The sequence below is a fragment of the Salvelinus alpinus genome, chromosome 6 (genome assembly GCF_045679555.1).
Source record: "Salvelinus alpinus chromosome 6, SLU_Salpinus.1, whole genome shotgun sequence".
Taxonomy (NCBI): domain Eukaryota; kingdom Metazoa; phylum Chordata; class Actinopteri; order Salmoniformes; family Salmonidae; genus Salvelinus; species Salvelinus alpinus.
Window position 1 is genome coordinate 37,046,146 of NC_092091.1, and position 15,850 is coordinate 37,061,995.

The window sequence follows — 15,850 nt, forward strand, 5'->3', positions numbered from 1 at the left end:
GAGACCCAGGGATAATGTGATGGTAGTGTTACAGGAATGATAGAGGATTGTCATGCAAAGCGGTCCCACTGTGTGTATCAAATCACTGCTCTTTTGCTCTGTCAAACTTACATGTATAGAGAGCCTAAATGTATTCTGCCCACACAGCAAGGTGGTTTGAAAAATATTCCCAAACCATATAGAAACAGTAGACTCCTCTCTTGGCACTACCTTTTAATTAACTTCCTCTTTGTTCAGAAGCTGAACTACTGTTCAGAGATATTGTACAGTGGCTTGCGAAGGTATTCACCTCCCTTGGCATTTTTCCTATTTTGTTGACTTACAACCTGGAATTAAAATAGCTTTTTTGGGGGGCTTCATGATTTGATTGATACAACATGCCTACCACTTTGAAGATGCATCATCTTTTTTATTGTGAAACAAACAAGAATTAAGACAAAAAAACTGAAAAAACTATTCACCCCCCCAAAAAAACTATTCACCCCCAAAGTCCTTTGTAGAGGCACCTTTTGCAGCAATTACAGCTACAAGTCTCTTGGGGTATGTCTCTATAAGCTTGGCACATCTAGCTACTCGGATTTTGGACCATTATTCAATGCAAAACTGCTCCAGCTCGATCAACCTCTCTTATTGTCACTCAATGCCTCGGTTTACCTCCACTGTACCCGCACCCTACCATACTGTCTGTACATTACTCACTGCATCTATCCTACCACGCCCAGAAATCTGCTCCTTTTATTCTCTGTCCCCAATGCACTAGATGACCAGTTTTGATAGCCTTTAGCTGTACCCTCATCCTTTTCCTCCTCTGTTCCTCGGGTGATGTAGAGATTAACCCAGGCCCTGTGTGTCCCCAGGCGCTCCCATTTGTTGACTTCTGTAACCATAAAAGCCTTGGTTTCATGCATGTTAACATCATAAGCCTCCCTAAGTTTGTTTTACTCACTGCTTTAGCACACTCCGCCAACCCTGATCTGAATCCTGGCTTAGGAAGGCCACCAAAAATACTGAGATTTCCATCCCCAACTACAACATTTTCCGTCAAGATAGAACTGCCAAAGGGGGAGGAGTTGCAATCTACTGCAGAGATAGCATGCAAAGTTCTGTCAAACATTCCAGGTCTATGCACAAACAGTTCGAGCTTCTAATTTAAAAAATGTATCTCTCCAGAAATAAGTCTCTCACTGTTGCCGCCTGTTATAGACCCCCCTCAGCTCCCAGCTGTGCCCTGGACACCATATGTGAATTGATTGCCCCCCATCTATCTTCAGAGTTCGTTCTGTTAGGTGACGTAAACTGGGATATGCTTAACACCCCGGCAGTCCTACAATCTAAGCTAGATGCCCTCAATCTCACACAAATTATCAATGAACCCACCAGGTACAACCCTAAATCAGTAAACATGGGCACCCTCATAGATATTATCCTGACCGACTTGCCCTCCAAATACACCTCTGCTGTTTTCAATCAGGATCTCAGCGATCACTGCCTCATTGCCTGCATCCGCTATGGCATCCGCTATGACCACCCCTCATCACTGTCAAACGCTCCCTAAAACACTTCTGCGAGCAGGCCTTTCTAATCGACCTGGCCCGGGTATCCTGGAAGGATATTGACCTCATCCCGTCAGTAGAAGATGCCTAGTCGTTCTGTAAAAGTAATTTCCTCACCATCTTAAATTAGCATGCCCCTTTCAAAAAATGTAGAACTAAGAACAGATATAGCCTTGGTTCACTCCAGACCTGACTGCCCTCGACCAGCACAAAAACATCCTGTGGCGTTCTGCATTAGCATCGAATAGTCCCAGCGATATGCAACTTTTCAGGGATGTCAGGAACCAATAGACGCAGTCAGCTAGGAAAGCAAATGCTAGCTTTTTCAAACAGAAATTTGCATCTTGTAGCTCTAACTCCAAAAGGTTTTGGGGCACTGTAAAGTCCATGGAGAATAAGAGCACCTCCTCCCAGCTGCCCACTGCACTGAGGCTAGGAAACACTGTCACCACCGATAAATCCACAATAATTGAGAATTTCAATAAGCATTTCTCTACGGCTGGCCATGCTTTCCTCCTGGCTACTCCAACCTCGGCCTACAGCTCTGCACCCCCCACAGCTACTTGCCCAAGCCTCCCCAGCTTCTCCTTCACCCAAATCCAGATAGCAGATGTTCTGAAAGAGCTGCAAAACCTGGACCCGTACAAATCAGCTGGGTGATTACAAAGACAATCTGGAACCTCTCTTTCTAAATTTATCCGCCGCAATTGTTGCAACCCCTATTACCAGTCTGTTCAACCTCTCTTTCTTTTCATCTGAGATTCCTAAAGATTGGAAAGCTGCCGCGGTCATTCCCCTCTTCAAAGGCGGTGACACTCAAGACCCAAACTGTTAAGGACATATTTCCATCCTTTCCATCTTTTAATAATGTTCCGTGGGGTGTTCAAAGTTTCTGATATTTTTTTATAACCCAACCCTGATCTGTACTTCTCCACAACTTTGTCGCTGTCCTGTTTCGAGAGCTAATTCATCTTCAAAAATGTAAAGAATATGGCACCACAACAAACCTGCCAAGAGAGGGCTGTCCACCAAAACTCACGGACCAGTCAAGGAGGGCATTAAACAGAGAGTCAACAAAGAGACCAAAGAGAGTCAGTTTCTTTTAGTTGGTATTCATTTCTGCGTCAGTGTCTTTTTCTAACTGCCACCTCTATTCTCTTCAGCAAAGGCATCTTCATTACATCAGAAAATGTGGCTCGGCGAAGCTTCCCTTTTGAGTGGTAGCTTGTTATACTCTGTGCTGTCATAAAGAGCTATGTTTGTTCAAAAAAAACATTTTACTGAAAAGGGAAGGCATTGTGCTGAAATATTATATATATATTTGACATTACATTTTGTGAAATGTCACAATCAACATTACTGTTGTATTTAAATGGACTCGTAATAGAAGGTGGAAGACCATTTGGCGCCATGTTACTATCACATTATTATGGACTAATTACGTTTTCATATTACCTGGAAAAGGTCAGCCTATTTTGGTGTATGTTCCCCTGCTCGCTTAGCTTGACAAATGAATGTTATCACTGGCAGCAGGACAATATCGTTGTCGCCGTCATCTATTTCCTTCAGTGTTTTTTATGACTGATCACAAACCGACCTAACCATGGCAGATGGCACACTGCTTTTAGATTCTTCTCCAGTGACTTGGGTGACTGAGTGTGTGTCCAAAATGGAATCATACTCCCTATATAGTGCACTACTTTAGATCAGGGCCCACAGGGCTCTGGTCAAACATAGTGCACTACATAGGGAGAAGGGTGCTATTTGGGATACAGACTTGGTTACTGTTCCTCTTCATTCAATATGTCCTCCATAATACTACCCATCAGCAAGTGATAATTCACACACCGATGGTGCAAATCCATATTTTTTTTTACAGCCATGAGTACTGAGGCACATCAGAAGTCAACCCCCACGTCATAAGCTGTGACTTCGAAGTGACATTAACCCATTTGGCAAGCTGACTGTGAAGAAATTGAAGGACATACAATTCAGAGGGTGTTTCTGACTCTCTCCTACACTCTTAGAATGAGTGGTGACACAAGGAACCCTGGAGATCCTCAAGGAACCTCTGGAGTTTCTCAGGGAACCATTTCTAGTTATATTGTTCATATATACACCTTTGGTTAATTGACGGATTCTCAGAGGAACCTTTAAAGAGCGACTGTCTTTAAAAATCAATGAATCCCTTTTAAAACAGCCTATGTGTCATCGATATGAGTCAGAAACAGTTTTTCTAGTGTCAAAATTGTGTCGTCTAAAACGGAGTTTGGAATGTCCATGCGTCACAACGGGTAAATTAATGTTGGGTTTTGATTTGACAATGTCCATTTGCCCGCTAACATGGGTTGAACAGCTGTAGTGACTTCTCTCTATTCAATAGCATAGACAGTGTGACCGACCTGTTCAGCAGCTCTGACTGTTTACAGAAGACAACACGCCGCATATTTTTTTACTTGAGAAATACTGCACAAAACACCTGAGTAAGATGTAAAATTGTGCAACTAAAACATCCTCGGCAAAAACGTCTAAACTCAATAAATCTGTAATGAATTATCTTAGATTTCTTCTGGGGATCAGCTAGCGAGGATGACAATATGATATTTTGATGACTATATTCACTCTAGCCAAAGTGCTTTATCAATTTGGAAATGGGATGGTTGATTAACATGGTAAATATCGAAGGACTAATGATAAAATAATATTGCCATCTCTGACTCAGCCTGTTGACTCAACCAACAATTATTTTGCACTGTCAATATTTTGTTGAATTAAAAGGCTGAATTTACTATAATTGTGTTTGTCCATTAAAACAATATGGACCAAAAATATTCTTATTTTACATGTGCCATTGACATTCCTCTCATCTTGGACCTCATCTCCCTCCAAGGTTTTATGGACTGTTCCATTATGCTGTGACTGCATCAGAATCAGTTGCCAGGCTTTGTACCATCACGTGTGTGTGTGTGTGTGTGTGTGTGTGTGTGTGTGTGTGTGTGTGTGTGTGTGTGTGTGCGTGCGCACCATTGCTCCCCTCTCGTGTAGTGAGTCAGAGATGCCTTGGCCATCTGCCAGTGGAAGTACCTTGAGAGATGCTCTAATATGTCTAATATTAGCAATTTTTCCCAATGCACATCCCCTCTGAGGCTGTGTCCTGGGGGAAGACCATCTGTCTATGTAATTTCAGTATTGGATGAAGGTAGAGTCAATGCTACTTGACCGTATCATATAGGATAGTGTACTGGATGGACATTAGCATTTTCATTTTTCTTGACATGCACGTGCTCCACATTTATTAGGATGATGGGATGGGGTCATATAATACTGTACTGTGTGTACTTTAGATTTTCATGTCTTTATTGACTTGTACTCAGGCTACTGGCTCCACAATTTCAGATTTGTGTGGTGGGATGGTAGCTGCTCCTTGACCATATCATACTACGGTACTGAATGTACTATTTTTCCTTTTCTGTTATCATGTTTTTATTGATTTTCACTTTGGCTACTGGCTCCATATTTTCAATTTTGGATGATGAGACGTTGGTGCTCCTTGACCACATCATACTGTATTATATAAACATGTTTTATTGATAAAGGATATACAGTACCAGTCAAAAGTTTGGACACACACCTACTCATTAAATGTTTTTTTTTTTTGTTTGTTTCTACAATGTAGAATAATAGTGAAGATATCAAAACTTTGAAATAACACATGGAATCATGTAGTAACCAAAAAAGTGTTAAAAAATTGAATAATATTTTAGATTCTTCAAAGTAGCCACCCTTTGCCTTGATGACAGCTTTGCACACTCTTGGATTTATCTCAACCAGCTTCATGAGGTACTCCTGTGATCCTCCAGAGCCGGCCACATGATATCCTATCCTATCCGGGGGCCATTAGGACACTGCCCTGCCCACCAGAACTAAATAGCTTTGCATTAAAAGAAATACAACATTTGTCAGCTTGATATCTCTTTTCTGTCTACTCCAGAAGGAGGAAAGAGAAGATGGGAAGAGAAGATTCCCTCTGTGCAATGAGACAGAGAAGAGAGGGATGACATCAGGAACTCAATATTCAGGTTAAAAACAGTGACAGGAAGAAGGGAAGGGGTAAATAATGAAACATGCAACTAGTTATGATTATTAACAGAACTAGTGAGAAGGAAGACCAATCAAATCAAATCAAATTGTATTTGTCACGTGCGCCGGATACAACAGATACAACGGATACAACCTTACAGTGTAATGCTTACTTACAAGCCCTAACCAACACTGCAATTTTTAAGTAAAACATAGGTATTAGGTAAACAATAGATAGATAAGAGGACCACAATGGAAATAAGTCCCAGACTTTATTGTGTGTTATCCTCAATGATTTTATTCATGTACATGTATGGCTTTTAAGTTTTATGTGTGCTTGTTTTTTTTAAATGGTCGAATTAATAAACTAAACTAAACTAAAAGTAAAGAAATTAAAAAACAGTCAAATGACAGTGAAAATAACAGTAGCGAGGCTATATACAGGGGGTACCGGTACAGAGTCAATGTGTGGGAGCACCGGTTAGTCGGACTAATTGAGGTAATATGTACATGAATGTATAGTTAAAGTGACTATGCATAGATGATAAACAGAGAGTAGCAGTAGCATAAAATAGGGACTGTTGAGACACAATGAAAATAGTACAGGTAGCCATTTAATTATCTGTTCAGGAGTCTTATGGCGAGGGGGTAAAAGCTGTTGAGAAGCTTTTTGGTCCTAGACTTGGCGCTCCGGTACAGTTTGCCATGCGGTAGCAGAGAGAACAGTCTATGACTGGGGTGGCTGGGGTCTTTGACAATTTTTAGGGCCTTCCTCTGACACCTCCTGGTATAGAGGTCTTGGATGGCAGGAAGCTTGGCCTCAGTGATGTACTGGGCCGTACGCACTACCCTCTGTAGTGCTTTGCGGTCAGAGGCTGAGCAGTTGCCATACCAGGCAGTGATGCAACCAGTCAGGATGCTCTCGATGGTGCAGCTGAAGAAAGGTTTGAGGATCATGCCAAATCTCCTGAGGGGAAATAGGTTTGGTCGTGCCCTTTTCAAGACTGTCTTGGTGTTTTTGGACCGTCATAGTTTGTTGGTGATGTGGACACCAAGGAACCTGAAGCTCTCAACATGCTCCACTACAGCCCCGTCGATGAGAATGGGGGCGTGCTCTGTCCTCCTTTTCTTGTAGTCCACAACCATCTCCTTTGTTTTGATCACGTTGAGGGAGAGGTTGTTATCCTGGCAGCACACGGCCAGGTCTCTGACCTCCTCCCTATAGGCTGTCTCATCATTGTCGGTGATCAGGATTATCACCGTTGTGTCGTCGGCAAACTAAATTATGGTGTTGGAGTCATGCCTGGCCACGCAGTCATGGGTGAACAGGGAGGGAGTACAGGAAGGGACAGAGCATGCACCCCTGAGGGGCCCCAGTATTGAGGATCGGCGTGGCCGATGTGTTGTTACCTACCCTTACAAACTGGGGGTGGCCCGTCAGGAAGTCCAGGATCCAGTTGCAGAGGGAGGTGTTTAGACCCAGGGTCCTTAGCTTAGTGAATAGCTTTGAGGGCACTATGGTGTTGAACACTGAGCTGTAGTCAATGAATAGCATTCTCACGTAGGTGTTCCTTTTGTCCAGGTGGGAAAGGGCAGTGTGGAGTGCGTTTGAGATTGCACCATCTGTGGATCTGTTTGGGGGGGTATGCAAAATGGATTGCGTCTAGGGTTTCTGGGATAATGGTGTTGAGGTGAGCCATGACCAGCCCTTCAAAGCACTTCATGGCTACAGATGTGAGTGCTACGGGTCGGTAGTCATTTAGGCAGGTTACCTTAGTGTTCTTGGGCACAGGGACTATGGTGGTCTGCTTGAAACATGTAGGTATTGCAGATTCAGGGACAGGTTGAAAATGTCAGTGAAGACATTTGGCAGTTGGTCAGCGCATGCTCGGAGTACACGTCCTTGTAATCTGTCTACGTGATCACACAGTTGTCCAGAGCATTTGATGTTCTCATGCATGATTCAGTGTTTGTTTCCTCGACGCGAACATAAAAGTAATTTAGCTCCTCTGGTAGGCTCGTGTCACTGGGCAGCTCGCGACTGTGCTTCCTTTTGTAATCTGTAATAGTTTGCAAGCCCTGCCACATCCGATGAGCGTCGGAGCCAGTGTAGTACGATTCAATCTTAGTCCTGTTTTGAGGCTTTGCCTGTTTGATGGTTTGTCTGAGGGCATAGCGGGATTTTGTATTAGCGTCCAGGTTAGAGTCCCTGTCCTTGAAAGCGGCAACTCTACCTTTTATCTCAGTGCTGATGTTGCCTGTAATCAATGGCTTCTGGTTGGGGTATGTATGTCCGGTCACTGTGGGGACTATGACATCGATGCACTTTTTGATGAAGCCAGTGACTGATGTGGTGTACTCCTCAATGCCATTGGAAGAATACCGAAACATATTACAGTCTGTGCTAGCAAAACAGTCCTGTAGCTTAGCATCTGCGTCATCTGACTGAGTCACTGGTGCTTCCTGCTTTAGTTTTTGCTTGTAAGCAGGAATCAGGAGGATATAATTATGGTCAGATTTGCCAAATGCAGTTAGAGGGAGAGCTTTGTACGTGTCTCTGTGTGTGGAGTAAAGGTGGTCTAGAGTGTTTTTCCTCTGGTTGCACATTTAACATGCTGGTAGGAATTAGGTCAAGTGGATTTAAATTTTCCTGCATTAAAGTCCCCGTTTCCTGTTTCCTGTTTGCTTATGGTCTTTGTGGTGGTAAATAGACAGCAACGAAAAATATACAGTTGAAGTCGGAGGTTTACATACACCTTAGCCAACTACATTTAAACTCAGTTTCTCACAATTCCTGACATTTAATTCCAGTAAAAAATCCCTGTTTTAGGTCAGTTAGGATCACCACTTATTTTAAGAACGTGAAATGTCAAAATAATTGTAGAGAGCATGATTTATTTCAGTTTGTATTTCTTTCATCCCATTCCCAATGGGCCAGAAGTTTACGTACACTCAATTAGTATTTGGTAGCATTGCCTTTAAATTGTTTAACTTGGGTCAAACGTTTTGGGGAGCCTTCCACAAGATCCCCACAATAAGTTGGGTGAATTTTGGCCCATTCCTCTTGACAGAATAGGTGTAACTGAGTCAGGTTTGTAGGCCTCCTTGCTCGCACACGCTTTTTCAGTTCTACCCACAGATTTTCTATAGGATTGAGGTGAGGGCTTTGTGATGGCCACTCCAATACCTTGACTTTGTTGTACTTAATCCATTTTGCCACAACTTTGGAAGTATTCTTGGGGTCATTGTTCATTTGGAAGACCCATTTGTAACCAAGCTTTAACTCCCTGACTGATGTCTTGAGATGTTGCTTCCATATATCCACATAATTTTCCCGTCCTCATGATGCCATCTATTTTGTGAAGTGCACCAGTCCCTCCGGCAGCAAAGCACCCCCACAGCATGATGCTGCCACCCCCGTGCTTCACGGTTGGGATGGTGTTCTTCGGCTTGCAAGCTTCCCCCTTTTTCCTCCAAACATAACAATGGTCATTATGGCCAAACATTTATATTTTTGTTTCATCAGACCAGAGGACAAACCGTAGTCTGGCTTTTCATGGCGGTTTTTGAGCAGTGGCTTCTTCCTTGCTGAGCGACCTTTCAGGTTATGTCGATATAGGACTTATTTTACTGTGAATATAGCTACTTTTGTACCTGTTTCCTACAGTATCTTCACAAGGTCCTTTGCTGTTGTTCTGGGATTGATTTGCACTTTTCGCACCAAAGTACGTTCATCTCTAGGAGACAGAACACGACTCCTTCCTGAGCGGTATGACGGCTGTGTGGTCCCATGGTGTTTATACTTGCATACTATTGTTTGTACAGATGAACGTGGTACCTTCAGGCATTTGGAAATTGCTCCCAAGGATGAACCAGACTTGTGGAGGTCTACAATTTTTTTTCTGAGGTCTTGGCTGATTTCTTTTGATTGTCTCATGATGTCAAGCAAAGACGCACTGAGTTTGAAGGTAGGCCTTGAAATACATCCACAGGTACACCTCCAATTCACTCAAATTATGTCAATTAGCCTATCAGAAGCTTCTAAAGCCATGACATCATTTTCTGGAATTTTCCAAGCTGTTTAAAGGCACAGTCAACTTAGTGTATGTAAACTTCTGACCCACTGGAATTGTGATACAGATAATTATAGGTGAAATAATCTGTCTGTACACAATTATTGGAAAAATTACTTGTCTCATGCACAAAGTAGATGTCCTAACCAACTTGCCAAAACTATAGTTTGTTAACAAGAAATTTGTGGCGTGGTTGAAAAAAGAGTTTTAATGACTCCAACCGAAGTGTATGTAAACTTCCGAATTCAACTGTAGATGAAAACTCTCTTGGTAAATAGTGTGATCTACAGCTTATCATGGGATACTCCACCTCAGGCGAGCAAAACCTTGAGATTTCCTAAATATTAGATTTCGTGCACCAGCTGATGTTTACAAATATATACAGACCGCCACACCTTGTTTACCGGAGGCAGCTGTTCTATCTTGCTGATGTAGTGTAAACTCTGCCAGCTGTATTTTATCCATTTCATTGTTCAGCCACGACTCAGTGAAACATAAGATATTACAGTTTTTAATATCCCGTTGGTAGGATATTTGTGATCGTAGCTTGTCTGTTTTCTTATCCAATAATTGTACATTGGCTAACAGGACTGATGGTAGAGGCAGATTACCCACTCGCCGTCGGATCCTTACAAGGCACCCCGACCTGCGTCCCCGATATTTCCATCTCTTTCTCCTTGTCGCCTTGTCGGGTGTCTGAAGTAAATCCTTCATGTCCGACTCGTTAAACAAAAATCTACGAGGTTAGTAATCGCTGCCCTGATATCCAGAAGCTCTTTTCGATTATGAGACAGTGGCAGAATCATTATGTACAAAATAAATAATAAACGGCAGCCATCTCCTCCGGTGCCATTCAATTGTTCCAGAGTTGTTGAGGGCACACAGAAAAGTATTGGGGAAATAATATTGTGTTATATAAAATTAAGGGTTGCCACTAGAACTGTAGTTCTCTTTAACAGGAAAACACTGGTTTCAAGACCAAACCACACTGTAAGCTTCATGTGAACTGAGCCACTCTAAAATAAGTGTATTTTACTTTAACAACTGTATAAACAGGCAATTCACTGTAATTTTGTAACACAATGCAGGTCTCTTAAGGTCATCACAATCCAAGTCCTGAAACATACCCGTAGCTTTTTTGATTTTATTTGGCAATTTAAAATACATTAGAAAAATTACACCAGGCTACAGATACATTCACTCCCCAATAGGCTATCTCTGTATTCAATTACAGTAAGACTTGCTGATACCGACACCTGCTTGGCTACAGTGAGGGGGGTCTGTGTTTTGCAAACTGTGCTGAATCTGAAGAGATGACATCAGCATTGGTACCTCACTCAATAGCTTACTCATCGATTACTGCAAGGTTGAGTCACAATTGACTCACTTGTCTTCTCTGAAGTTACCACTACTGTATCAGCTCAAGGAAACATGGGTGTTATCCACAATGCATTGCAGCATGAGAGGACAGCTATTAGAGGGTTATTGGAGGTTACAGACAACGTCTCCCATGTGGGACTCATTTAATATTGAGATTTTCTTCCATCACGACTTCCACCGAAGGTGGCTCCTCTCCCTGTTCGGGCGGCACTCGGCGGTCGTCGTCGCCGGTCTACTAGCTGCCACCGATCCTTTTTCTTTTGGTTATGTCTGTTTTGTGTTTCACCTGGTTTCATTTTGGTTAATTAGGGGGGGTATTTATCTCGACATTTCCTTTGGGTTTCTGTGCGGGATTGTTTTCGTTTGACTGTCAGTTAGTTTGGGTTGCGTTTTCTTTAGTTCATGTTTAACAGGTGGTTTTTCCCTGGACTGTGTCTGAGTGGGGTTTTGTGGCTACTGCTGTAGTCCGGTTTCCTGTTATTTTTGAGCTGGTTTAATAAAACGCCCTTTTCCATCGGAACTTGTTTCTCCTGCGCCTGACTCCACACCCACATCTCCTTGGGGAGATCTGACAAGTGCCTTCAGAAAGTATTTATACCCCTTGACTTATTCCACATTGTGTTGTGTTACAGCCTGTATTCAAAATTGATTAAATAGAAGAAAAAAATCACCCATCAACACACCACCCCATAATGACAAAGTGAACATTTTTCAAATTCTTCTTCTTGATGAATGCTACAGCCATTTTCAAGTCTTGCCATAGATTTCCATTTAAGTCAAAACTCTAAGTAGGCCACTTAGGAACATTCAATGTCATCTTAGTAAGCAACTAATATGTGTTTTAGGTTATTGTCCTGCTGAAAGGTGAATTAATCCTGTGCTTAGCTCCATTCCGTTTATTTTTTGTCCTGAAAAACTCTACAGTCCCTAACGATTACAAGCATACCCATAACATGATGCAGCCACTCCTATACTTAAAAATATGCAGAATGATACTCAGTAATGTGTTGTATTGGATTTGCCCCAAGTATAACACTTTGTATTCAGGACAAAAAGTTAATTGCTTTGCCACATTTTTTGCAGTATTACTTTATTGACTAGTTCCAAACAGGATGCATGTTTTGCAATACTTTATTCTGTACAGGTTTCTTTCTTTTCACTCTGTCAATTAGGCTAGTGGAATGACTACATTGTTGTTGATCCATCCTCAGTTTTCTCTTATCACAGCCATTAAACTCTGTAACTGTTTTAAATTCACCATTGGCCTCATGGTGAAATCCCTGAGCGGTTTCCTCTCCAGCACTATCCAAAGTGTAATTAATAACTTCACCATGCTCAAAGGGATATTCAATGTCTTAATTTATTTTTATTTCATCTACCAATAGGTGCCCTTCTTTGCGAGGCATTGGAAAGCTTCCCTGGCCTTTGAGGTTGAATCTGTGTTTGAAATTCTAAACTCGACTGATGGACCTTACAGATAACTGTATGCATGGGGTACAGAGATGAGGTAGTCATCCAAAAATCATGTTAAACACTATTATAGCACACAGAGTGAGTCCGTGGAACTTATTATGTGAATTGTTAAGCACATTTTTTGCCCTGAACTTATTTAGGCTGGCCATAACAAAGGGTTGAATACTTATTGACTCAAGACATTTCAGCTTTTCATATTTTGTTAATTTGTTAAAATTTCTGAAAAAAAATATTTCACTTTGACATTATGGGGTATTGTCTGTAGGCTAGTGACACAAAGTCAAAAAATGTCAAATTCAGGATGTAACACAACAAAATGTTAGCAAAGTCAAGGGGTGTGAATACGTTCTGAAGGCACTGTATTACAAGGTCAAACTTTGATTAAAAACTGGGACATGCTGGCATAAGATTAACCTATCTTACTATGCGGAGGGCGGCACATAGTCCATCTGTTCCAGGACATAAGAGAGAGAAGTGTGAGTTACTCATCTTACCAGTCCAAGCCTTCGACACTGTGGATCACTCATTACTTATTCAGAGGCCTTCATCAATTGGCCTGGGCCAATGTAGCCGGTTTGAAAATGATTTAAAGGACAGAAAACAGTGTGTATTTACTGATGGTGCATGTTAAATTCTTGACAAAGTGTGTCCCACATGGATTGATTTTTGGTCCGGTTCTTGACACTATTTGCAATATTGGTTAATCTGTAAAAAAAAAAAAATTATGGTCACACTTTATTTAGATAGCCTAGATTTTTCATTTGTAGATGCTCTACAGATGGTCATATTATCAACAAACTATGGTTAGGGTTAGATTGAGAATAAGGGTTAGAGCTAGGGTTAAGGTTAGTATATAGTTAGTTGAAATGTTACTGATACTCTGTTGAACATTTACAGATGGACTATCCAAATAAAGTGTTAACAAAATGTTTTACTTTCTCCTGTATTTAGAGTACACTGTGGTGTATGCTATTGCCCCCACAGCTAACCAGTCTCTGTCAGAGCTTCAATCTGCCTTTATTGCCCTGCAGAAAGCCATTGATGGACTGAAATTGGCCTCTTAGCTGTAAAGTCCCCTGTTTTGGGGAACTGCGTGGTTCTGATACCGGTTCTGACCGACGTTTTTGATTATGAATCGATCGGTTTTCACCATAGATCGAAAAGGCTTGGCTTGAGCAGTAGCCCTGATTCTCACGGACACAGGAGATTGTGTGAAGCAGAATGTGAAATCTGACACCAATTGACGCTGGGATGTCCCTCCTACCATTTAATTCACTCTTCCAACTGTCCATTAACTCCTGGCTGAACCTTATGTCACAGCCACTAACAATCCTTACATCGTAGCTCAGCAGGAGAGAGTGGTTTCATTGCTATAGCACATTCAGAGATTGATTTATAGCCAGTTATCTAAAATAATTCATAGATAACAATTTTAAACATGTTCTGTTTTTTAAAGACAGACAAGATTAATATGAGATAAAAGGCACGTTCCTAACTGTAACGCTCGTCTTTATGTGGAAGAGAGGAGGACCAAGGCGCAGCGTGGTGAATGTTCATGATGTTGACTTTTAATGATTATTCAACTAAACAGTACAAAACAAAATAACAAAACGACGTGAACAGACCTGAACTTGAGAACATAAAACATGAACGCACGAACAGGAACGAACGAACGAACGAACCAGTACCGTGTGGCGAACAAACACAGACACAGCAACAATCACCCACAAACAAACAGTGAGAAACAGTCTACCTTAATATGGTTCCCAATCAGAGGAAACGTAAAACACCTGCCCCTGATTGAGAACCATATCAGGCTAGTTGACAACCCTAAACCAAACATAGAAACACATAACATAGAATGCCCACCCAGCTCACGTCCTGACCAACTAAACAAGACTAAACAAAGGAAATAAGGTCAGGAACGTGACACTAACCAGCTCAGAAAGCCAAGCTAGAGCGCTGTGAGACGTTCACAGCGATGTGGGCAGACATTTTGATCAAGAGATAATGCACATTTTCTTTAACACTAAAACAACACTAAGACAAAATGTCCACGCAGTGTGCAATTTTTTAGGTCGTAAACTATTGTCGGACGTCTTGGCTCGTTCAGTGTGCCAGGGTCTAGGTCTGCCGATTTAAATACCACTACGTGCATTCGTAGTCTCAGTCAAAGTTCTAGCAGTGTCAGATTTTTTTTTGCCTTTATAGTGTAGTGTGGCTTGTGTTACGAGCAGATCCTGGTGACTGACCAATAGTTCGATTTAAACATTTAACCTACATGCCGTGGAAGAATCTTGATTACATGGCAAATCTGATATCAGGCTACCTGATAAGATTTTGATAAATGCACAAAATCGCCAACCATTTTGGGGAAGCCTATTTAATTCTGAGTTCGAATATACAAAGTTTGTATGTGAAAACTATTTCTAAGATGTATACTTTCGGTTTTGACGAATTCACTTCACATAAGCATAGAATGAAGCTTGCGCTGCTTGGTGCTGGCACATGAACAGATCAAATACAACGCTGCAGTTGACGTTGCCTACGTTGGCTGATGTAGCCTCGCAAGCCAATCGCAGAATGTGACAACAGAACTGATGCAAACCGTACAATCTGGCCAGGTTGATATCAATATTTTAATTTGGTAACATCACACAGTGTGACGTGATAATCGTAAAAGACTGAATTCGACATACTGTCTGCAAAGGTCAAAATTGAGTTCAATTGTGGCCTGGGGTGGTTTAGTGGTTAGTGCCTCTGCTTTCAGTGTGCACATACTCTATATGTCTACCATTTTGGCGTGGGTTCAATTCTGTCCCACACTGGCACAAAGAACTCACTCCCCCCCGATTTACTTGATTTATTTATACATTTCAAATATGGACATTCCAAGGGAAATGAGCATACCAGACACTTTTGGATAACATAAATAGGAAACAAATAGAATAATAACAATAGGCTACACCAACATGTGTTTCCATTGATACAACGTGTTGGGTAAATTGCCACTGTAGATTTGCCTGACGAAATACTTTATTTCTATTGTACGGAAGGCTTATTTTATTTTTGATTTAACCTTTTGTTTAACTAGGCAAGTTAGTTAATTAAGAACAAATTCTTCTTTACAATGACGGCCTACCCCAGCCAAACCCTAACCCAGACGACACTGGGCCAATTGTGCCCCACCCTATGGGACTCCCAATCACGGCTGGTTATGATAACGCATTGAATCAAACCAGGGTCTGCAGTGATAACCTAGCACAGAGATGCAGTGCCTTAGACCACTGC